The sequence below is a fragment of the Schistocerca gregaria genome, chromosome 1, assembly GCF_023897955.1.
Source record: "Schistocerca gregaria isolate iqSchGreg1 chromosome 1, iqSchGreg1.2, whole genome shotgun sequence".
Taxonomy (NCBI): Eukaryota; Metazoa; Arthropoda; class Insecta; order Orthoptera; family Acrididae; genus Schistocerca; species Schistocerca gregaria.
The window spans coordinates 873227003-873250866 of NC_064920.1; the positions used below are offsets into that span (position 1 = coordinate 873227003).

A 23864-nucleotide genomic window follows, 5' to 3' on the forward strand; every position below is an offset into this window, starting at 1 on the left:
ATTGTACTTTTTAATTGACCCATACTGGCAGCACCTGCTATGTTATTTGCCATATACAATGAATAAAATAAAAACTCAAACTCTCTTATTAACAATTTGCTTGAATTCCTTCTTTGCCGATCCTGTCATCACAGCGTCGCACGAGCTTCGAGCACGTCACTGTTCTGTGGAAACTGGACGAATCGGGGTCCAGTGGAGTATACAGAGCGCCACAGACACGCAGCGATATCCCGAATGAATACTGTCAGAAACGGGAGCCGGAACGTCGAGAAACAGGGAGAATTGGCAGGACGTGTTCCGATATGGGATTTATACAGCGTACAGCTTTTTTCTTCCGAGTCAGTGGATCGAACTGTCTAAGGCAACAGTCTACTTGGATGTCATTTGCAGTCACTTTTTCGTCCCACAAATCTGTGTAAATGTCGGCTGATTTCCCATTTTCATCTTCCATACATGGTATGAAAATCGAAGCGGGAAATTCAACAGAACAGAGGTAACGTAATTCGTTTAGAGATAGTGAACACGAAGCTTCAGCGTGATTTAGTTTAAGAAGGTTAGCACAGAAACAATTCAAGGAATTTTCAGTCACGTTTGATTGTTACTGCTACATTCGCGTCTCCGTAAGTTTTAAACTACTTATAAATAAAATAGTAATCAAAGGTACGGATGAATAAACGAAAACAGCACGCTGAACACACTTGTTCAGAAAGTATCCACAAAACAGTCCACGCAAGTTCAAAGTTCTTTGCTGCAACTATGCAGCTACAGTACTACCTACAAACAAATCTTTGATGTGTTTATACGTACACTACGCGGCACACGTCTTGTGTGGACTGCATTGTGATGTTCTGCAGAATACGAAAAATGATATTGCGTGATTAGCAATTATTTGTGACTGTATATCCATACAATTAATTATTCTAATGTTATATAAACTGTGTATTGTTTGTTGCAATACGAATGTACAGTAACAATAACTGTGTGAACACATGAACGGTAATTTAGAGTATTTGAAATGCCTTTGCACATCAAAAAATTACCAAGTAGTATAGCAGCCCTCCTTCAACAAAACAATACATTAATTTTAAAACTAGTTTTGAATTTTTTGAGTAAATGTAATCTTGCGCTGTTCTGTAATAGAAAATTCTTTAATCACTGAGAGATCGCTCTAGGGCCTTCAGGGCTAAAAATTTTAAAAAGCAAATTGTAAAATTATTTCTTTGTGGCTTACTACAGATTCGGTGGGTCAGTCGTAAAGTGCGAGGCTACGAATCCAGTCGTAGGTCAGGCCTAGAATTTTTATCTGTCACTTGTCATTTATTTCCCCTCTGGCAATGTACGTTAATGTGAAAAATTCCGAGCTGCACCATTGTGCGGGGTCCAGGTTGATCATCAGTGCAGAGGTCGGAGGAAGGCGCCCAATGGGACGATGCCTGGCCAGGCGGCGAGGTACTGAAACCAATTTTGGGTAAAATGAAATGGTATGATCGTGTGGCTTAAGTGGCGACCTGGTACATGTCTTAATATCAGATACCGCTTCGTCGACTTTCGCGTCGATGAAGATGAGATTAAATGGGTAAAACAACAAAGAAGATCATTCTCAGAGGGAGTATTGAGACTGGCTATGACGTGCAGCCCCAGTGGGGAACAGTTAAGTGGGAGGTGCCCCAGGGGTCGGTGCTGAGACCGCTGCTGTTTCTTAAGTGATATTCTGCTATTACAGGTGATGCTAGAATATTTCTGTTTGCTGGTGACACCAGCTTGTTAGTGAAGGACGTTGCTTGCAGTGTTGATACAGTATCAAATAACGCAGTTCAAGACGTAAGTAACAGGGTGTAGAAAACTAATTGATGCGAAATCACAGTATCAGTCAGTTTTCTCAGTTTGTAACACACAATTCAACAAAAACTGTCATTTTGATTACACAGAACGGGAATATGATTAGTGAGAAAGAACAGTTTAAATACCTAGGCGTTCAGATAGATAGTAAACTATCGTGGAAAACCTGTGTTCAAGATCTTGCTCAAAAGCTAAATGTTGCTTTATTTACCATTAGAACAGTATCTGAAGTAAGCGATAGTTCAACAGGAAAGGTTGTCTACATGGCTTATTTTCATTCAGTTATGACGTATGGTATTATGCTTTGGAGGTAACTCTTCTGATTGAAAAAAGGTATTTTTGCGTGAGAAACGCCGGTTCGAACAATATGTGGTGTAAGTTCGCGAATCTCCTGTCACCCTCTGTTCAGTAGTCTTGGGAATTATGACAATGGCGTCTCAATACATATTTTCTTTTAAGTCACTTGTTGCTAACAACATCCGCTTATTCCCACGAGTTAGCAGCTTTCATTCAATCAATACTAGGCATAAATCCAGTCTGGATTCGGAACACATCTGCTTGACTCTTGTAAAGAAAGGGGTGAAGTATTCTGCTGCATTCATTTTCAACCATCTGCCTCTAGGATTCAAAAGATATTAGCTGTAATTCGTGTGCTTTCAAGTCTAAACTGAAGAGTTCCCTCACCGCTCACTGCTTCTATTCTGTAGAGGAAGTCCTGGAAATAATTTAAAAATTAAGCTAATTCCTGTTTTACTTTGATGATTACAGATATTTAAATTTATGACTTGTCGTCTCCATACGATTCATATGCGTTTCATTTTATCGGCTATTACTCTTCTGTTATAATTCCATGTGCTGACTAGTTCCATGACCATGGAGACTTGATACTCATTTTGGAACACGACATATAAAATATAAGTATAAAAACATCCAGTCCCCTTAGCGAAGGAAATCTCTGAAGCGGCGGGGAACCGAACCCGCTATGCCGCGTTGTAGAGTCAGCGGCGCGAACTACTACTTTTGTTTTCTACGTAGCCCTGCCAATCACACTCCACATTTGCCTGCGTCGGAACCACTAGATCACGAGCTGTGGATAACTTCCTGGTCTTTACGTATTTCAGGCTAGAGATGGTTCCATGATATTTAGGGGGTGTTTGTCGTAGTTCAGTCATTCATTTTGGTCTTCAGGCTTTGCCGCCGAGGCGTTGTCATCATTTTTCTGCTGGTAATCCCTGTTGTACTTGGGCCATATTTTGATCACGTAACTCGCAATCCATCGGTTACTCCCTGAGGCTGAATCCGGTGTTTTTTTCTTTTTCCTGCTGTGAAGGAGGTGGATGGACCCCTGAAAGCTTCTGCTCTACTGGGCCATAGGTTTGTATCTATAATTTTCTTTCGGATCTCTTTTATTACAATACTTAACTTAATTTCTAACACTTCTATTGTAATTACTAGAAGTTGAGCTACGTTTACAGTTTACAATTCGTTAGGTTTCTTTCTTGTTTTTAAATAAAAATCGTTATTTTTCCTTCTTGATTACTACTGACTAGAGGTAGGTCTACAAATGATTTTCTAGCAGAAGCTGGTTAAGGGTTTTTGATTTCACAACATTTTTATGTCTGAATTGCTATTAACATTATAATTTATGATGCATTATTGGTAAGTGAACTGACGGTTTGGGTCTGGACAGTGATGATGCGTACGTTTCGCTAGAGGTGTTCGTTGGTAATTTGTTATTTAAGCTGCTTCTTGTGTGGTCAGGTGTTGATGCAATGGTTAGGTTTCAGGTTTCGGCGTTTTAGTGTTATTTAAACGTCTAAGTCTATGTCATCTTTTTCAATCTCAATTGGATGGTTCTAGTCTCTCTAGTAGATAAGCTGGGAAGGGGATATTTTCTATTAGTGTTTGAGTTACTTCTGTCCTGAGGCGGGTTGTATGTCGAGGTTGTTTTCCATGATGGTTCTGGGAGGATAGATTTATTTAAATCTGGATTTGTAGTTTATTCTGGGACGAGCTGTTAATACGTTTCTCATGTGTGGAACAGGTGCAGTATTTATATTTATGTGGAGCTAGGTGCTTCGTCATCGGTCCGCTCCGCGCCTAGTCCCACACAGGCATAAATACTGGACCCATTCCACACTGGATTCAGTCTCAGGGACTGATGAAGACTGCGAGTTGCGCGATCGCAATATCGTGCAAATGTGACGCGGAATTACTGTTACCGCCAAGAAGAATCAGGATGTTTAGTTCAACAGTCTCGGAGAACAAGCGTTGGGCTTTCTACTACATATTCATGATGGGAATCCTGTGGACATTCCGGTTTTTCAAGGTGACGACAACCTTGTTCACACATACATTTCTGATTTGTCGAACATTAAAGCTCCCTATCACGCCACTCCTGGCACGCTGAATCACCCGATCGTAATCACATGATAATGTCTAAGATTATTTGGAACAGCGCATGAATCGTAGCAACTAGCTTCGTCGCAGTTTGGTACCACCCTGGGGTCTAATCTCGAATAAGCAGTTCCGCTGGACATGGCGTAGTTGAAGAAAGGCGGTGTTTCAGGGTACTGGCATGATGTATCGGTTGTGGGACAGCGGGGGGGGGGGGGGGGGGGGGGGGTCCTTTCCATGCAGTGTGCTTAATGGGATGGTCAATTGTGAAGGATGACTGACAGGGGCAACATTGGCTACAGTAGACGGGGACGCAGCGTCTCCGATGGCGCATCAGCCGGCTGCGGGGTCGCGTGCGTCGCTCCAGTTGGAGCTGAAGAGACGCGGCGTCCACGCGGACGGTCGCCCCACAGTGCCAAACGGCAATTGACCTGTCCGGCCGTCCGCCGGTCGCGTCTGGCGAGTCGCTGCGTCGAACTGCGCCTGCTTGCTGATGATGATTTGCAGCGCTCGCGTCAAGTGGCCGACCCGCCTCTGACGCCGCCGACACACGGAAGAGGAGTGGGAGTGTTCTTTTTTTTTCTTTTTTTTTTTTTGCGAGTGCACTCACGCTGCAGTGGGCACCCACTTGTCCCTGGGCTATACCCACTGCTGTTGTGCGGACAATAGTTCAGAGATCCCTGCCCACACCACGGGTGGTCCTGACCTGCACACCACCGCAGGTGTGGAGCAACAGCTACTTCCACAAATACAACCTCCCCTGCGGTGTTGGTCCCTACTCGTTGTCAGGTAGTGAACTGTTGCCTTACACCGTAGGACCGTGTGTGATTTCTTCCCCCTCCCGTCCTTCCTCTCCCACCCCTTCCTCCCCAACCACACACACGAAATGATGTTTCATCTGAGTTAAAGGTAAGTCTTTAATGACGTCGATGTCGACCTGGTTTTGGTGTTCATTGCTTCCGTAATTGCTTCGTGACAGCGCTTCTTATCGGTAATATACATGAAGTAGGATTCAGCACTGAATAACTGCATCTCATCTCACACACGTTACGTGGGTGGTACTGATAATGTTTGGAATGAGAATTAAGCGAATATCGGCGCATACTACACACGCAGTATACGGGGCTCATGTCGTATTCAATGACAATGTCATTAAATTTACGAACATCTCTTCTAGTCCACCTATGTTTATACTATTGCTCAGGTGACCCTCGTATATTCTTACTTTATATCGTAAGTTTACTTAATGTGCCTGAGAAATGTAAAGGCCACCGTTGTATATCCGGTCATGGTAGCGTTTCTCTGGGGAACCTCATTAGACACCAGCGTAACCTCGTCGACTTCACAACATGCGGTGGCACCGAAAAAGGGATCTAAAACGAGTCACGTCTCAGCTCCTCATTCAAGGAAAGCCGACGCTTAATGAACGTTGCTGACCTTCACGGCAAACGCGGAAACTCAGTAGGAAGTTGTTCCACTGTGACAGGATGAGTTCTTTCACCCTTTGGCTTCATTACGGAAGCGTGTGATAGAAGCGTAGAATTTCTGGAATATCAGAGACAGTCGCGGAACGGGATGATTCTCGAGCCCAGAAAACCTCCTTGATACCTTTTTTTTTTTTTTTTTTTTTTTTTGTCCGACGCTCCGCTCTGTGCAGTGATCAGCTGCTTGGTGTTTCGTACGCTTTACGATTAAGTGGCCTACCTGAACCTGTCAGCCGATGAGTACGAAGCAAAGGGTTAGTGCCCCATTGCCGACCGTAGTGACCCACATGTAGTGACACGGCGGGCCAGGAGAACAGAGCAGGGCCAGGTGTAGTGACCGCACGCTCGCTTCCTGCTGACCGCTGCTGACTGACTACTGCAGCTGCTGACTGCTGACCACGTGCTCTCACATCCGCTCCACAGCTGACTTCAGGACAATGACGCTCCTTGGCACTCACTTTTTCAGTCTTTTTTTTTATCTCGGGTCTTCAGTCTTCTCTCTGGTTTGATGCGATCCTCTCCAGCGCCCAGTCTCCTCCTCTCACAGTGGTACCTACACCTTACGTCCTCAATTATTTGTTGTATAGATTTTACTCTCTGTCTTCCCCAACGTTTGTGTGTTTTCTGCAACTCCCTCTAAATATCGCTGAAGTTATTCATCATTTGGTTTTAGAGCTGTTGCACTAGCTGTGTTTCCAGACAAAATTATTCGATATAAGGCCCACCTCTATCGCAAAGAAAATAAAAAAAAACCTGATTATTTTTCACATAAACCCAAACATGTTTCACCAGTTATATGTCATCGTCAGTGGGTATTTTTTTAGGGCTAAAATCAATTTTTGCCTGTTGCTAGATTGTCAACTGCAACTACATGATGTTACTGTAACTTCTATTGGCGTCTTAACAAATCACTTTATGCGTAAACATAATTATGTTCTGCACAAAGTTTTTGCGATTTTACTTTGCTATTACTTACTGTTAGATTTCAAATACCCTTTCCCATCTGCATTCTCATCTATCGTTGAAATGCACAAACAAACGGTACACATATTTTGTGGGACTTACTCTTCAACAGCATTTTTCCACCTTACGTTTGGTGTTGCTGCCGTAATGTCTACTCGGGGTTCAAGTTCGTTTACATTTCGCAGAACTGTGTAAACAATACTTATTGACGATGGCACAAATGTGCTAAAACATGTTTGACAGTTTTTTACAGAAGAGCTGAACCTTGTATCTAGTAATCATTGCTGTTATTCTCTGATGTCCTAGTAAATCTGCTATCTCACTGTCCCGTCATCTAGTTGGAAGTTTTCCACACACACCTTACTTCTTTCTCCGATTCTGGGGGCGGATATTACGTATCTCATCAGTCCACTTAATTTCCGGTATCCTTCTGTAACACCGTAGCTCAAATGCCGTAAGGGGCAGCCAAAAGAGTTAATGGTATCAGAATTACCCTCCGATACACGCCGTTAGGTGGCTTGCAGACTATGATGTAGATGCAGGAAACGATACAGATGGAAAAAAGTAGGTAAACAGTTTATTATTTCAAACGTAATCGCCATAATTCTTAATACATTCATCCCACTATGGCACAAGACGGTCAGTACATACTGGAAAAATGTTTGCGGTTGCCTACGGAACCATAATTGTACCCAGGTGTGCACCTCTTCGTACCAAGCAAACTCGGCGGCCACAGATGTCTTTCTTCAGGGCTCGAGCAATATGGAAATCTCGTGAGGAGAGATCGGGACTGCGCGGAGGATGTGCAAAAGCTTCTCAGCAAATTTGAAACAAGCTCGGCAACACTTGTGCGGGCCATTTATCAGCTACAGCTATTTGCGGCAGGTAAACAGATCTATTACCAGTTCAGATCCTCAAAGAATCATCTGAAGATAATCAGCAAGGGTCGCATACTTAATTATTTGTAATCTCAGAACAACAAATCGTGTATGGATTTGCGAAATATGCTACGCTTACGGAAGAGTAATTTCTGCAGTCGTAATGTCTCAGATACTACGTAATTTTACAAGCTACACGTGATGTAGTGTACTGGCACTAAGTGTATATCAGCTCTGTCCATGTGCTTTATAATTTTGGTTTGTAGTACCACACAACGCTTGATGGTAAGAATATCTGGTTCGTATTTCAAATTACCTGCTGTCTTGGTTTCTGCTCCAACGTCTGTAAAAACATCTACATATCAAGACCTATATTTTGCGTGTATAATCAAACACACCCGAAAATATTCACACTCAAATACATAAAATACGAATAACCGGCTATATGGAAGAGCTGTCCTGCAATGTATATAGCTTGTATATAACACAGGGTTATTGTGTGTATTGTGGTCAGTGTTCAGTGAAAGAATAATGTTACTTTTCAAAGTTTTTTTAACTCTATAATATTATAGAGCCAGACGTCTGATTTTCAGTTTTGTTACAGAATTTTCTTCAGTTCCACTACTCCATAAAATTTTGGTGACAGCAGCACGAAATGGCCATGGTGAAAAAGTGACTACAAAGGCAAAATGCAATTACAGAGGAGGTTGTACTTTATTACATGCGTACTCTCGTCTAACGATGAAACCGGTGATGGGCTGTTTACCTATAATCGATATAGTAAATTATTGTCATTGTTTGCTGTCTACGTCTCAATATGAAATTTCCACTGGTCCGAGTATGGAAGGTCAAAGTCAGTTTTCTAAAAGATAACACCGGAATTTGAGAATACAACAGTGTTAATGAAAACGTTACTGCAGTGTCAATGGAAACGGTGACCGTTGTTAATAGCGGACCCACATTATTTTGGTACGCTCCGTCTTCATGCGCTGTATGCAGTGGGCGCTCAGCATTCGTTACATAATTATTTTCCCCGTTACCTGTGTCTGCTTGCATAAAGCTGTTCAGAGTTTCTTCATAAGTTATATGGCAAAGGAGTCAGTCGTACGGCACTGCACTTCCTATACACATTAGCATACATCTACATTGCGAGCAAACCCAGAAGATTTATTTAATGGTTCTCCTGCATATAACGCAACAGTAGACGCTTATGAGATAGGTGAACCGAAATAATATAATACGGAATAAGACTTTCAATATTCGTGTAGAATATGGATGAAGTACAGAAGCAGATGAGTCATTTTCAAATCTGCAGAAATTTAGTAGACATATCAGAAGCGGAAAGCCAAGGAAACTGCCTTGTTAAAAAAAAGTGCAAGAACGAGTGTAGTTTATCAACATTGCGTTTTAAAGTAACATGGTGCTCTGATAAGGCTGTGGCGTACCATTAGCCCCTCTAGTTGAAAAGAAGTGAGGTACAACACCCAGATGGGACACACAAGATGCTTAAGGCAAAATGTGTATCTTTAATAGACGAATCAGGCAAAGCATATTTACGACAAAGTGATGTACTTCTGTAAAACACTAGCCTGCAAGTGCAACAACGGCACTGATATAAGCAGCAAAAAGAGAAAGAGCAAGGTATGATAAAGCCTACAGTATCTAAGAAGAATGTTTGTTCATCACTCAGAAGAGACGAAGAGTTTAACATAGAACAAAAAGAAATGGAAGATAGTATTAAATGTCAGGAGGTCTACGTCCACCCTCCTCTTACTACGAATACACACAAACACGTACAGTTATTGTACAGACACTAAAATAGAACTATGTGATTAACGGTCTTGATAAAGTCTGTCCACAAATATGAAAAAAGTTCTTGAATTTTCGAGGAGAGAGGCTTTGAGTTAACTTTCCGTAAACGTCATCATTCTTTAGATGGAGAACTGCGAGACAGAAAGTTGGCAGCGAACTTTTTGTAGTAGCACCTCCATTTGTCCGTAATGAGGAGCCAGAACACTGAGAAATACAGATCATTGTGGCTGCGTGAGAATTTAAAGCCCACTTCTCTCAAGCACGAGTCCATTTTCCTAACTACTACACCATCTCAACCGCCGTCAAATGATGAAAAGAAGTTACTGAAAACTTGAGCAGGGATCCTAGCAAGGCGATATGAAACACAACTTTAAAACAATACAGGTTCAGTACAAAAACCATTACATCTCTGTCTGTTTTGAATATCGATGGGAAGGTGATAAGCAACAGTTTCTTTCGCAGTTCGTGACGTTATGACACTCCGTTGTCTGTATGACGCAAATATACAATCTTATCAAGGTAGGGACCATTTTTGACGTTACAGTACTTTAGAGAGCCAAAGCGCTATCGGCCAAATAGGCCACCTGACGCAAACTCTTGCAGAAACACGCAGTTAAGCATATCGTGATTGACAGAACTTTCAGTATCACTATTTATAGGATTCTGAACGTCAATCGCTTTCGTCCTTGCAAGTCTGAACTGGTACCAAGTTCGTGGAGAAATGTTGACGTAGAAAATCAAGGCAAAGCCTTAAAAAGGTGCAGCGCAGAAAATATGTGTATGTAAAGGAATCCTACGATCAAATTCTTGTAATGGCTATCTTATCCATTGGTATTCAAAGTTCATTTTGCAATGCACTAGTAATCTAAGAGTAGCTTTTGTATATCAGTTTCAATGTGGTAATCAAGTGCAGAATTGTTCAACATATTTAACATGTATCAGGTACGAGGGGGAACATAAATAGATTGGCAGTAGATGAGCGTTCAGAATTCTCGGAAAGAACTGCGATGATGATGTCACATCACGACCTAGATGTGACTGATAACGAGTGAACCTTTGAATGTGCGATGCGCCTTTGTGTTATGGAACTGTGACAGATGCCACGTAATGCTGATCTACTACATCAGTAATATTTCCTTCGCCTCCTACTTAGCCCAACGTCGAACGACAGGAGAAAGGAAAAATGTGAGAATTCAGGCTTATGCACTTTCCCTAGTTTTGTGGGAAACAGGAATGGGAAAAAGCTAACGGCAGCTGTAAGTACGTCTCACACAATGTTTTCATTCAGGACGCCATTCTCCAAGCTCTATTACGGCGCGGACTCTCGTAACAGCTGCAGTATCTCTAACAGCGGTAGCTTCTACATAACAGCGAATAACTTTCGCTTCCCTCGTGTCTTGCCAAGTTTTAAACAAGATCGCCAAGAATTACATTTCCAAAGACGAAGACAACCGGTGAATAATCCTGTGACTCCAAAGTAACCAGTACCACAATTCTATGGAATTAATTTTTTCTAAGTATTTTCAAGAATAGTCCAAACCCATTGCCGAAAATGATTAAAGAGCTAATAAAACAAACTTATTTAAAAATTCAATTACAAAGGTAGTGAAAAAAAATACTTTCTATAAAGCGGAGAATCACTTAGATAACACTGCATAGGAATATAATACAAAGTGTAACACAAGTAAATAAAGCAATTCTGTCATTTTGCATGACACTTTCACATTGCTTTTTTTCTGCTAAAACTTTCTCTGAATCCCTTTTCTCACTCATAATGAAGATATGCTGACTCAGTTTTTCAGGCACTTAAATGGAGAGCTGCAGTGCACAAGATAGAACCAGACATCTTTGTCATTTTCCTGAAGTGAGTTGGTAGCGTGTGCAGTGACTGGTTTTTGAGAAATAAACGTATAACATAGCACTAGCTTTTTATATTATCAAATAATTTCTTTACGTGAATGCTTAAGCCGCAAAACGTAGTGACGATTTAAGAAGAGGGAAATGGGTTGTAGGTGTGAATTGATATTTGTGTTTGGTTCAAATGGCTCTGAGCACTATGGGACTTAACTTCTGAGGTAATCAGTTCCCTAGAACTTAGAACTACTTAAACCTAACTAACCTAAGGACATCGCACACACCCATGCCCGAGGCAGGATTCGAACCTGCGACCGTAGCGGCCGCGCGGTCCCAGACTGTAGCGCCTAGAACTGCTCGGCCACTCCGGTCGGCATTTGTGTTAGGGAAGGCGTTGGACTACGGTAGTCTGTCCAACTAATAACCTTAATGCTTCGGTGCTGTAGTGGTGAACACCTCCGCCTAGTAAGCAGAAGGCCTGGGTTAAAGTCCTGGCCATGGCACAAATTTTAATTTATTGCTTCAGCTTCTATCCCTATCGAGTTTAATCACGGCGTTTGTGCACTATGGATAAACGATCGAGACTGTTCTCTTTGGGAGGAGAGTGGCCCTAATCTCAGTACGGCCATCCTGATTTACGATTTTCGCTGTTCCCCGTAATCTCTTCAAAATCTCTGTCCAATCCTTGTCAAACTAAACCTCTAAGTATGGAAATATCTGTAAGTATGAATTAGGACTTTTTTGTTCCTAAACTGTAATACCAAATGTCCAATATCCTTGTAATGTAAAAGTGATCAAACGATGAATATGACAACTTCTGCTGCTACTACTACTACTACTACTACTACTACTACTAAGCCGGCCACGGTGGTCATGCGGTTCTAGGCGCTCAGTCCGGAACCGTGCGACTGCTACGGTCGCAGGTTCGAATCCTGCCTCGGGCATGGATGTGTGTGATGTCCTTAGGTTTGTTAGGTTTAAGCAGTTCTAAGTTCTAGGGGACTAATGACCACAGCAGTTGAGTCCCATAGTGCTCAGAGCCGAGAGCAGCTGCTGCTGTCAGATGTTAGACATAAAACACAAAGTCGAGTTGGATCAGGCTGGTCAACAATCTGACCGTGGCAATTTCAGAGGAACCACCCCAGCAGTCGGTTCAACCAGTGTAGAAAAATCGTGGAACACCTGAACTCGGACGTTTTGATGGGGATCTGAAACCCGTTCCACCCAAAACTACCGTCATTTGTAGGGCGACCTACATTTTAATCGAAGTTAAACACAATTTTCAACTTAGAGAACGCGTATTGAGGACTGAAAATCATGTTAAGTGACAGAAAAAAATCCAAGGACATGTGCAGGTAGCGGCACGACCGTTTTGTTTCCTGTCCGACATTTAAGTACGAGCATCTAGCTAGTTGTGTGCTATTGAAACTTCGTTTACTCTCTAATGCGTTAAGATTTCAAAAGCGACAAAGGCTGTGGGCAACATTGACGAATGTATTTGTTATCGATAACAAACTTTTCAATGGATAGAACAAAAAATATTGAGTATCTGCTTGTAAGGAGTACAATATAATAGGATTTGTATAAGTGTCTAAGACGACTGTTGTTAACATTTAGGAAATCTCACTTAATGCTGCAGTCACGTTGGAGAACAAACAACCGATTGAAGAAGCTGTCCATTTCGCCTACTAATCACTCTTCCCCCACTGTAAGTAACCTTGTCAGTGAGGAGCCACGACAGTTGCGTCGTTCCTTAGCAACGGAGCGGACTGGACAAATAGCACATGACAATTTAATTTACGAGCGACAAGATTTTAGCTCGACATAGCGTCTTAAAGAGTGCTTGCGTCGCCCCTGTTTTCAAGTGGCAACACTATTGTCCGACTGCATAAAAGAGTACATCACTTTTTCGTCAGTCCCAACGACTGCAAATAAAGCTCTCGTCTCCGTTTAAAAGAGCAAATGCAAAGATTAGTAGCTGGCAAACGTCTGGTACAAGAAAGGTGTCAGATAATTTTGTATGTCTACTGTCTGTTTACGAGTGTAGTGACGACGGACAAAGATGATGCTGAGGACTACAACCGCTTGAAAAGACTTTTTTTATTCGCAGTGAGAGTGCATATATAAAAAAATAATATCACACTTAATTTTTTTAAATGTTATGACGTTTGTTTTAATAACAGTGGCTTGTATGCTAAGAGGAGCTGTGGAATGAGACAGCTGAAGGCATCGCCTCTACAGTGGGGTTAACTCCCTGAACCTTCCATTTCCTATTGAACCTAAGTCGGGCCGTATCTAATCATCCGATACACTGCGTTCTCCACTAACTGACACGCCCTTCCGTCATAAACACAGGTTTCCGAAACTATCGTTTGGTTTCCATTTGCTGGCTTGACGACTGCAGTGCGTGGGTGTGCTTCAGTTCCTGCCTCCGGAGGTTCAGTTTCGAGTAACAGCCTTGCAGCACCTTGACGTTTTGATTCAACTGCCTGCCCTTTCGGAAAGCCTTACCACTTACGTCATATGATGACGCTTGGAACATATTACAATATTATAATGAAATATTGTTATCATTCCACGACCATGTTGTGGAGTGCAACGAATGAGTTTTTAGCATTTATTGCTTCGTTTATGGACGACTGACAAGTGTGTGTATCGTTTTCTTTTTACTGACAAAAAAATCAATTTCACGTTTGACCATTTCCACTCTTGTAGCTATTGTGACTCACGAATACAAAGCAACATACTTTACAACTGCGTAATAATGCGGGCTGCACTAGCGATCTTGTGGTAGAGGTTGTGGTAGTAACCGTGGTAGTGGTGGTAGTAGTAAAAATGGTTCAAATGGCTCTGAGCACTATGGGACTCAACTGCTGTGGTCATTAGTCCCCTAGAACTTAGAACTACTTAAACCTAAGGACATCACACACATCCATGCCCGAGGCAGGATTCGAACCTGCGACCGTAGCAGTCGCACGGTTCCGTACTGCGCGCCTAGAACCGCGAGACCACCGCGGCCGTCCAAGCAGCAGCTGCCGGAATTGTCATGGTGAGGAGGAGGTAGAAAAATGTGAAACACTGCGGAAGACAGTTGAATTTAGAAATAAAGGTTAGTAAATCAATCATCACTGGTATGCCCAGTGACAAAACAAAGTAGTAGGCTTTTACCAGAAATATTGACCCTTAGACAATGTGTCTAATACTGTATTTTAAAATTGACAGTATGCCATCTTAGGTACTACAAAACATTAAAACACTTGATAATGGCATTGTAAAGCCGAAATCATGAACGTGTAAATGTAACATTGCAAACAAAAAAAAAAAAAAAACAGCCTTTTGGCGGTACTGCTTTAAAGAAACATTGAGCGTTCTCCTGTGGGGAAGCCATTTTTACGATATAGGTCACACAGCGCTCCCTGTGGCAAAGCGACACAGCTGTACAGAAACTTCATAGGTTCCCTAGCAGACCTGTAACAAAAAACAAATATTACCATCAAAAATATAATAAATATTTAATCTTGAAATCAAGGACGCGCTGTAATTTTGTAGGTGTATTTAGTCACATGACGAAACTGCCTGCGAAATTTATTGCGCATACAATTAGTAGCCGGCCGCGGTAGCCGTGCGGTTCTGGCGCTGCAGTCCGGAACCGCGGGACTGCCACGGTCGCAGGTTCGAATCCTGCCTCGGGCATGGATGTTTGTGATTTCCTTAGATTAGTTAGGTTTAAGTAGTTCTAAGTTCTAGGGGACTTATGACCTAAGATGTTGAGTCCCATAGTGCTCAGAGCCATTTGAACCATTTTTGAACAATTAGTAGCACAGGCGTGATAGAGTTAAATGTTATGCATGATGAGGCAGTTTTTCACGTATCTCATTGTTTATTACAGCATATCTCCTGAACTATGATAAGTAGGTGATCCATGACCCTACAACCATTGTTGCATGACAGTAAGGGATATGTGTACTAAGGTTGGTTGAAATCGGTCCTGTGTTTTAGGAGATGTGGAACATACAGGCATACATAATACATCCATTTTATAATATTTATGGAGTACATACAGTTCGTACGTGGGCGTCTTCCCTTTCGATCCCTTTCGCCTGTTCATAGGCGGAAAAGTTGCGAGGGAGCCGATGTGGTAGTCGTCACCTGGACTGTGACGTGAGCGGAGGATTGAAAACCGGCCAGAACCGGTGAAGGGTTGCTCTTTGACCCGCCTGCATTGTTCTCCGGCGGTATCTCTCTGCTCGCGGGAAGCTCGGCTTTGCACCCTGCTTAATGCCGCTCCCAGTCCCGGACGTGGGGGCGGTAGCGCCTGATACGCCTCCTGCCTCCTGTACCAGCCTCCGCCGCTGTTTACCACGTCTGCCCAAACAGGTGGGGCAGCGGCGGCTCACTGGACACGCATTCAAGAGGAGCGCGCTTCAGATCCCCGTCCAACCACCCACAGATAGCCGGAAAGCGTTTACGGAGAATGCCTGGTAGGTTTCGGTCCTTTTACTTCCCCGTATGTCCTCAAACAGGAGTCCGCCCCTGGTAGCCGAGTGGTCAGCGGGACGGAATGTCATTACCTAACGGCCCGGGTTCGATTCCCGGCTGGGTCGGAGATTTTCTCCGCTCGGGGACTGGGTGTTGTGTTGTCCTTATCATCATCATTTCATCATCGACGCGCAAGTCGCCGAAGTGGCGTCAACTCGAAAGACTTGCACCAGGCGACCGGTCTACCCGACTGGAGGCCCTAGCCACACGGAATTTCTTTTCTCAAACAGGGCTTGGGCTCCGCCCCTAATGATCTAATCGTCGACGGAGCGATAAACGCTAATCATCATTCTTTCAAGACCGGAAAACCGGAAATGAGCTCCGGTCGCAGTTGGCTCCTTTTCTGTGATTTTTGAATCACGAAACTTGATTCGCACAAGCTCCTTCATTCCTAAACATAGAAACTTCAATGTTATGGCCGAAGGAGACTTTAAGAGGAAGGGGAGAGAGGCAGAGGAGATGGGGGAGGATGACAAGCCTTGTTTAAGACACTCGACTCGGAAAGAGTGGCCGAAACGTCTTTAAAATTAATTATAAATGATTCCATTAGGCCCTCCCTACACTGTCATAATTAGGATAATTTCGTGCATTTCGGAAAGCCAGTCTCCGACCAAAAAAGGATCAACAGAAAAAATTGTGATGTTAGATCGGAGAATTCGTGGAGGTTGTTGCTAAACCGCCTAAGATACCTAATAGCATTCCACCAGTACATGTACTCTCTCACCTAATTAATCAGTGATATGGGTCATTTAGAAGGATTCACTCAGTGCACTAGGCAGAAAAACAGTTTGCAGTCGGATAACACTACATTAACCACTGTACAGACGAATGCCCCTTTTTCTCCAAGTTTGAAGTTAACAGGCTTCCAATACTACATTATGAAAAATGACCTATAAACCTTAGATATTAAATTTCATTTTGTATAAGCCTTCTTCGTCGCAGCTTAAAAACGTTTCATCAGAGTGTGCCGCCGGCCGCTGTGACCGAACCGACCGCGGTGGTCTAGCGGTTCTAGGCGCTCAGTCCGGAACCGCGCGACTGCTACGGTCGCAGGTTCGAATCCTGCCTCGGGCATGGATGTGTGTGATGTCCTTAGGTTAGTTAGGTTTAAATAGTTCTAAGTGCTAGGGGACTGATGACCACAGATGTTAAGTCCCATAGTGCTCAGAGCCATTTGAACCATTTTCGCTGTGGCCGAGCGGTTCTAGTCGCTTCAGTGCGGAATTGCGCTGCTGCCAGGGTCGCAGGTTCGAATCCTGCCTCGGACATGGATGTGTGTGATGTCCTTATGTTAGTTAGGTTTAAGTAGTTCTAAGTTCTAGGGGACTAATGGCCACAGCAGTTGAGTCCCATAGTGCTCAGAGCCATTTTTGAACAGGGACAGTAATACACGTTGCATAAACAGCAAACCAGCAGTGACTTAGTAGCGCTGCAGTCAGCGCGCGACCTGGCAGTGCTGTCACCGCTGCAGTAGTGGTTATTGTTCGAATTGTACTGTCCCTGTTAACATATGTCGATTAAAACGAATATAGCCCTGGACTAATCTGGGACGGTTCTATCGAATGGGCACGTAAAACTCCGCTTTAAAAATCATTTTGTTTGCAACGGAACCTTCCCATGTGTGTGTGTGTGTGTGTGTGTGTGTGTGTGTGTGTGTGTGTGTGTGTGTGTGTGTGCATGCGTGCTTTAGAAAGATGTAATCCACATCTAACTAAATTCAATTCAAACATCTGATTCATTTCTTTTAATTTTTTCGACATAACCTTCCTACCTCTCAGATTAAATAGAAAACGGATAATTACGTGAGCACATTACTTTAATAGACACACTCCCCAGAGAATGAGAAGCATACGTTTACATGTGGCGTGAAGGTTCATAACTGACCTCTCTCTGTTTGATCTTCCGTCGCCCTTGTCCCCGTTCCTCTAAGGGTTGTAAACCACAGCAGCTCTTCCGCGTTCGTCGTTGCCCTCCACACTAAGTGAGTAATAACACATACAAGGCGTTGCGTACGTAATTAATGACATTCCTGTGACTTAACCAAAAATGTACAACGTAAAGAGCTAGTTACTGGTTAATGTCATATGCCGTCCTCAACCCAAGCGTACTAACACACTTTCTCCACGCTTTCCTAAACACGACAGAATGTTTGCTTACGCAAACAGTGTCAAGGGAACTTTCTTCTTGGAAGACTAATCAAAGATTTCAGCTTTATCTACAAATTCGACGTCAGCTCAACCATAGAGCTCTACTATCAGTATTACACAACTACGGCCACATCGACAATTACCTGCACCCCTCTGTGTTATCCGCTGTTAAACAGTTACTTATAAAGAAATGTTAATGCCGAAACTCACTCTCCACGCGTATGCGCCATCACAACCACTATCTCTTCGAGGTATTGAGGCAAGACCCACTTGTCTAGAAAAACCGCGCGACATCGGAAAAAAAATTGAGACCATGGCATATGTTGACGCAATACTTGTCGCTCGCAACTCACTCTTTTAGGAAAAACCCAATTTCTGCGCTAACCATAATGCAGTCATCTGATAGGTGTCTTTCATGGACGACCTTTTAAGTAATGTTACGCATCACACTGGAACAGTAGACACGTTGACAATCCCATGCGAGAACAGACTTTTTCCCGGAAGAAAACGTAGCCTATGTGTTAATTCAGGGCAAAGAATATCTCCATTCCAAAGTTCATCCAAATCCGTACAGCCGCTTCAACGAGAAGGAATAATAAACATACTAACTCGACGAAGAAAGTAAGTAAGTAATTTCTAGATGGGTGCAACGCAAATTTTATAATATTTGTACTTGCAAAAACGTCATCTGCCCTCACGGTGTACCTGTCACCTGCGGATACGCTCGCATGTCATAATGGAATCCCACTGTCACTGAAAGCCTATCACTTTCTACATGTAAAGGCAAGCGCTCTCTCTGTCGTACAGAATTTAAATGACACAGTTGTTGTGAGTCTTCAGCCGGACATAGTGAGTAATAAAAGCGCTTTCATAAATATGATACAGTTCAGAACTCAAAGAGTAAAATGCTTTTTCTAAGAATAATTTTTGTTCCACATTTCATGCTATACGAGTATTCTTCAAATAAATAAATGTCTTGTCCTACACATACTTAAAAGGAGCCCAAGTGTTAATTCAAGGTATAAGCTAATTCTATTCCAAATTTCTACCAGACCGTCCAGACGTTTCAGAGTGGAGGAGTAACAAACATACTCACACACAAACTTTCGCGTTTATAATATATATAGGTTATTAACTTCTCCACAATGTCAATTTTTTATTGAAACAGGACGCTGAAATCATACCCCACGCAGTCTCTTGGTGGCAGGCTGCACTTCACAATAACAAATACTCCAAGTTCTTAAAACACAGCTATATTGGTCTTTCATTTACCCTTGCACAAATAGGCTACTGAATACATGTCTAGATTGTTCGTTCGTGCTGCAACTAAGTACGAATCGCGAACATGTGAAATAAGGAGGGTGAATAGAAGATGAGAGTGTATTCGACGTATCTGCTACGTTCCTCGCGCTAGGTAGCTACGTGGTCGGCCTTCCCCATCCTGGACGCCACTGCTGTGTCGGTGGGTCGTACATTAAGCTCTACGTAATTCATGCTCGAGTTGATGAGAGGGAGAACCAACAACATTACCCACGAATTGTGCTTTACGTCTGTCCGACGTCCCAGAGATTATGGGCCTCGCATGCTACATCCTGGAGGTTGTGTATGATCTTGTAAACAGCTAGGTTGTGCGACTAGTACCTTATGTAGCTTTCATCTAAGCTCATTTCTTTTTTTCTTGTTTACGTTAAGGACCGGAGCGAATTGCGCTTGCTGTGTTGACTGAGCCCTAGTGGCAGACGAGATAAAATGGTAATGTCAAATTACGCAGGCCTTGAGGTGATTGTCAACTATTTTTACATGCCTTTCCCTATCACATAAATTACTTCAAACGTCATGGACACAATACTGAAATAATAATTGCGGAACTGTTTAACAAAAGCGTTTTAATGCGTAATCAGAAACTACATGCGTTTGAGCATGCCAACGTTACGCAGTTCAGCACAGTTGGTATGTGCCACCACTACTCACGTATGTAAATGTTGAACACAAGAGAGGTAAAGCTGAGGAGAGAGACTGAAACTCAGCTGAGTCACCCTGATGTTGTTTTTTCGTAATTTAACTAAACCACGTTCGCAAAAACCCGGATGGCTACCCATAAGTACTACGGGCGGTTTCCATTGTACCGATCTGCATCGTGGCTCGGAGTCCATGTTAAAAGGTAGGCCCCCGATAATTGTTTGGATAAGTCAGTTGAGCTTGCGCAAAACGGCCATGGTACAGCATCTACAATAAGTCCAAGCCTAGTAGAGGACACTGGTGTTCAAACCAACTTTTGTATTGATGAAACGGACAAAAAATTTGGTACTATTATGAAGCACAATTTGAGTGACTCAGTTTAAAAAATTCTCCATTTTAGAATAGAAGAAAAGTTATTATTCTTCGCAATAACGTACCAGCTGATTTCCGCAGAATCAGTATTCTACCCAGCCACCGATTTAGGACTACTCAGCCATTAATTTCTGAACAAGAAGCAGTGCGCAGAAAAAAGGTTTAATTATAAATATGAAACCACACAAATAAATGAAATGAATGTGCCTCCGTAGGTGAATAATTCGTGCTGTTAGAATGACTTGGCGTTGTATACTAAGAATGAAGATGTCATCATCAACATCAGTTTTGTACTACGCTAGCAGGTCCTTTGCATCTCCATTTGTGGAGGTCCATCGCTTCCTTCTTAATACCGCTGATTGTGCTACAATACAGCACCTCCTCGTCCAAGGTGAGAAGTCTCTTCCTGTCTCGTCTCCTCTTTCCTTTCGCCAATCCTTCTAAAATCGATTTTATAAGACCCTACTTTTTTCTTAATGTATGTCCTATCCAGTTCCGTTTCTTTCTTTTTGTTACACAGTCATTTTCTCTGCTCTCTCACTCTTCTGAGTACCTCATTTTTTCATCTTATCCATCCGAATAACATTTTTTACCATCCGCCGTGTCCTCAACACAAAAGTTACGCCTTTCTTCTTCGTTATCCACGTTTCAGCTCCACGCACAATAATGAGGAAAATATCGAAAAAAATACGTTGTTCTTGACCATTTGTAATAAGTAAGTGTGAGAGATTATATGGTCTCCCCATAATCTCTGGGATTAGCACTCTGGGTAACAGACAAAAAGAAGAGTCTAATTTTGTATTCACTTATTTATTTAGCTTAATTGAATTTCATAGTTTCACTTTCTAACTGAGATGGCGTTATTTAATTATTAAGAGAATCGATCCTTCAGGTGTCCATGGATGTACGTAAGTTCGCAGACGATTCATCTGTACTACATTCTTCTATTCAGATGTTTTACAGTAGAGTTCATTTATGGCAAATTAAAAAAGTTTGCCGAACGGTTACTCCGACGTAGCTACCTTTCTCCATCGGTGATCTGCTCACTTACGCTCGCCTCCCCATCACACTCAAAGTATCATTTAACCAATGTCTGCTTCCCATCCGGCCGGAGTGGCCGAGCGGTTCTAGGCGCTAGTCTGGAACCGCGCGACCGCTAGAGTCGCAGGTTCGAATCCCGCCTCTGGCATGGATGTGTGTGCTGTCCTTAGGTTAGTTAGGTTTAAGTAGTTCTAAGTTCTTGGGGACTGATGACCACAGATGTTAAGTCCCATAGTGCTCAGAGCCATTTGAACCATTTTTTTGAACCAACAACTCTGTGGTTCAATCGCAAGCTGAATAACTGCTGACATAAGGGCCAGAGACGGGCCAACGTGTTATTGACTTGTGAAGCTCTTTCTCTTGATTAATAATCCAATTTTTCTGAAATTGTACTCATTCGTTTTTCTGCACTGTACATCGTATCTACTGATTACCGTCCCATTGGGATACTACCTTCGTGATGAGTCTTCTTTTTTCTTTTTTTTTTCCTTGCACAACCTCTCAAATGTCATTTTCCCGAATTCGAGTCACGGTTCAGTACACTGCTTCGTCGTCTTGAGAAAGGTCAAGACATCAATCACATGCTCCGTTATTTACCGAGCTAGGTGACGCACACCGGATACGCATTCGGGAGGACGACGGTTCAAACCCGCGTCCGGCCATCTTGAGTTAGGTTTCCCGTGATTTTTCTAACTCTCATACCTGGATGGTTCCTTTGAAAGGTCACGGCCGACTTCCTTGCCCATCCTGCCCTAACCCGATGGGAGTGATGACCTAGCTGATCGGTCCGCTCCCCCAAATCAACCAACCAACTCCGTTATTTGCAGGCCTGGGACTGCAGTACGGCCAAAACACTGCGTTGTGTGCCTTCTCCCTCGCGCTTCTCCTTCTGGTCTGCCGTGGCGGGGTGGCACGGCAGTGGCCGGAACACTAGCTGGCTACACAGGGCCCGCAGGACCGTGTGCAGGGCCGGGCAAGTCCTGGCGACGTCCCAGGGGGCACCCGCCGCTATGTTTAGAGGGTCGCAGCGAACCGCCAGGTGCTTCAAGGGTAGCGGGGCGCGCGCCAAGCCACAGCTCCGTGTAGTCTGCAGTGTGTGTACCGACCAACCTGTGCCAGTTGGACGACCTTCCAGCCAGAGGCCGCCGCCGCCGTAATTTGTGTAATCTTTCGTCAGCGCGGCGATTCTTCAAGTGGCATCATCCCACGCGCCGTTTCCCACTTGTCTTCTTTACCGTCCCGTTAAAGGACGAACGCCTTCACTTTCATCTTTCATGTCAGCCGAAAAATTAAAAGCGGCTCGTGAATTAGCTCTTGAGTGGGTGCCCCTGGCAGGGATTCATATGCATCCTGAGTACTATCATCTGCCTAAATGATGTGGTACAGCGTTTAAGTAACTGCATTTGTATTCGTGAGGAACTTGCGTTTACTGCTTCTCAACATAATCCCAACCAATATCAATACACTTGTCCCAGCGATGAATTACACTACTGGCCATTAAAACTACTACACGAAGAAGAAAACGTGCTACAAACCCGATATTTAACCGACAGGAAGAAGATGCTGTGATACGCAAATGATTAGCTTTTCAGAGCATTCACACAAGATTGGCGCCAGCATTCACACAAGATTGGCGCCGTTGGCGACACCTGCAACGTGCTGACATGAGGAAAGTTTCCAACCGATTTCTCATACACAGACAGCAGTTGACCGGCGTTGACTGGTGAAACGTTGTTGTGATGCCTCACGTAAGGAGGAGAAATGCGTACCATTACGTTTCCGACTTTGATAAAGGTCGGACTGTAGCCTATCGCGATTGCGGTTTATCGTATCGCGACATTGCTGCTCGCGTTGGTCGTGATCCAATGACTGTTGGCAGAATATGGAATCAGTGGGTTCAGGACGGTAATACGGAACGCCGTGCTGGATCCCAACGGCCTCGTATCACTATCAGTTGATATGACAAGCATCTTATCCTCATGGCTGTAACAGATCTTGCAGCCACGTCTCGATCCCTGAGTCAACAGATGGGGACGTTTGCAAGGCAACAACCGCCTGCACGAACATTTAGACGACGTTTGCACCAGCATGGACTATCAGGTTTGTGACCATGGCTGCAGTTATCCTTGACGCTGCGTCAAAGATAGGAGCACCTGCGATGGTTTACTCAACGACGAACCTGGGTGCAAGAATGGCAAAACGTCAATTTTTCAGAAGAATCCAGGTTGTATTTACAGCATCATGATGGTCGCATCCGTGTATGGCGATATCGCGGTGAAAGCACATTGGAAACGTGTATCCGTCATCGCCATACTGGCGTATCACCCGGCGTGATGGCACGGAGTGCCATTGGTTACACGTCTCGGTCGCCTCCTGTTAACATTGACGGCACTTTGAACAGTGGACGTTACATTTCAGATGTTTGACTCAATGCCCAGGTGTATCAAGGCCGTTATTACGGCCAGAGGTGGTTGTTCTGGGTACTGATTTCTCAGGATCTATGCACCCAAATTGCGTGAAAATGTAATCGCATGTCAGTTCTAGTATAATATACACTCCTGGAAATTGAAATAAGAACA

General features: G+C 43.4%; 1 protein-coding gene and 1 non-coding gene across 5 annotated transcripts in view; both read left to right on the forward strand.

Moving 5' to 3' along the window:
- Nucleotides 1–23864, forward strand: part of LOC126273306 (uncharacterized) — a 1028036-nt gene that overhangs the window by 871082 nt on the left and 133090 nt on the right. The gene's annotated exons all lie outside the window — the stretch shown is intronic.
- On the forward strand, nt 21352–21433 carry Trnas-gga (transfer RNA serine (anticodon GGA)). The gene is given in 2 exon segments: nt 21352–21389; nt 21399–21433. It is a non-coding gene; the product is annotated as a tRNA-Ser (tRNA).